General features: G+C 47.4%; 1 protein-coding gene across 1 annotated transcript in view; it reads right to left on the bottom strand.

Moving 5' to 3' along the window:
- Window positions 1-1,352, bottom strand: part of MOB3A (MOB kinase activator 3A) — a 14,099-nt gene extending 12,747 nt beyond the window's left edge. Inside the window, exon 1 of the mRNA XM_015407109.1 lies at window positions 1,221-1,352. The gene's annotated coding sequence lies outside the window, so the exon portion shown is untranslated. The remainder of the gene's footprint in view (window positions 1-1,220) is intronic.
- Window positions 1,353-2,138: the final 786 nt, after the last annotated feature.

Here is a 2,138-nt window from a genome sequence, read left to right as displayed (position 1 = left end):
TCAACTCTCTCCACACCATGCATCATTCTATACACTTCTCTCATGCCCCCCCCGTCATCTCTTTTTCTAAATTTAAAAGTCCCTGACCCTTCAGTCTTTCCTCACAGGGGCAATGCTCCAACACCCTAATCCTCTTGCATTTTTTTCCAGCTCTGCAATGTCCTTGGAAGGAAACCGTTTCGAGCCAAGGGAATGTCCTTTTTGTGATACGGTGACCAAACACAGTGAGGAATTTCAGACAGACAATATAATCCGGAAGAGGAACGGTTCCCAAACGGTTTCTGGTCTGTCATTTCAGACAGAACTGTTTTAGAACCAGTTCCCTACCGGAATATATTTGTAATTTCAGACACAAACGCTTCTGTCCCGTTTACGAAACGGGGCTGAAGCGTTTTACCTGTCAACCGCTTCCAAGTAGTCTTCAGTTTCCTCTCCCGGTTCCGATGCGCTTTCCCCCCGCCATTTTTCACCTGCGCAGGCAATCTCTGCCTTTTTTTTTTAACGTTCACTTCATAGCGTTATAGCGCTATAGCGCAACAGCATTATATCAATCCCATTGGAATGCCTGGAGTGTTTTGTTATAGTGCTATAGCGCTCTAAAGCAAATGTTCCCCCCCCAAAAAAGCTGGAGATGGCCCACACAGGCGAAAAACGGTGGGGGAAAAGCGGTGCAGTCTGAAATGGCAAACCACTTTGGATCCAGCTCTTTACCGGAAGGGGAAAGCCATGTGTGAAATGGCAGCCCTATACCGGTTTACTCCATGACAGATCAAAAACGGCTTCAAAATGGGTTAAAAAGGGTAATGTGAAATTCCTCAGTATTCCAAATGCAGCTGCACCATAGATCTATACAGGGCCATTACAATATCGGCTGGTTTATTCTCAATCCCTTTCCTAATAATTCCCTAGCATTTTTTCCCTCACTGCTGCAGCACACTTTTCCCCTCTCCGTCTCAGCAAGTTCAGAACCCATCAGCCTATACTTGATTTATTTTTATTTTTGTTCCAGACAGGCAGAGGCTCTCCAGAGAGTTTCCCCAACGTCCCAAATCCTTTAAACTGGAATTTAAACTCAGGACCTTGTGCATGCAAAACATATGCGTGCTCCCCAAGTCACGGCCACAAAACTTTCTTGTCCGGATGTCGTGTATCTGAACATGCGCTGTATACTTCCCCTCCCCAAAACACAGGACTCTCAAAGCGGACAGAGCCTCACCTACCGAATCCCCAACGAGAAGGCTTCCACCAGCCGAAAATTCACACCTTCGCCGAAAATTTAGCCTTCGCCGAAAATTCAGCCTTCGTCTCGCTCCCCTGCTAGAAGTGCACAGATCTTCACATGGCTTTGATGAAGGGAGCCGAAAATTCACACCTTCGCCGAAAATTCAGCCTTCATCTCGCTCCCCCTGCTAGGAGTGCACAGATCCTCATATGGCTTTGTTGAAGGGAGTTTCCAAAAGCAGGGAAGGAAGAGCCGATTTCCAGGGAAGCCCCCTCACAGGGCGGGGAGGGGGCTGGCAGGGGGGCTACTCTGCCAGCTGTTTCTTTCCTTGCGACCCGCGAAGCCAAAGTTTCTCAGCCTCCTGAGTAACACTGCCCCCTCCGCAATGAGTAATGCGTTGGAGTTGCATTATTTCCTTTTAGGGAAGCCACACTACTGTACGCGGAAAACCAAACCACATTGTTGATGTCCAGTTCCACTTTTTGTGCCAGCTGGAATTCCTCCCTGGATCAATGAGACGGCCAGCGTGGTACAGTGGTTAGAGGGTCAGACCAGAGTCGGAGAGATCTGAATTCAAATTCCCACTCTGCCATGGAAGCTCGCTGAGTGACCATAGACTGGTCACACCCTCTCAGTCTAACCTAGCTCATAGATTAGTTGTGCGGATGAAATAAAGGAGAGGAGAACTACGGAAGGTGTTTTGGAGCCCCACTGGGGATAAATTTTTTTTAAATGGTGGACAGGGAGTTTCCAAAAAAATTGCCAGTGATTTCCAGTTATTTGTGGATTCTAGTTTTTCATCCGGGGGGGGGGGGAGAGAAATCATCTTGAAACCAGGTGCCATTTCAAAGAACGGGATTCCTCATTCCCTAATAGTTCTTTGAAATGAAAGCTTTTCAGAAACTAATTTCCTCCA

The sequence above is a fragment of the Gekko japonicus genome, unplaced genomic scaffold, assembly GCF_001447785.1.
Source record: "Gekko japonicus isolate JY-2015 unplaced genomic scaffold, Gekko_japonicus_V1.1 scaffold3173, whole genome shotgun sequence".
NCBI lineage: Eukaryota > Metazoa > Chordata > Lepidosauria > Squamata > Gekkonidae > Gekko > Gekko japonicus.
Note: the sequence above shows the minus strand (reverse complement) of the source record. Positions and strands in the feature narration are given on the sequence as shown.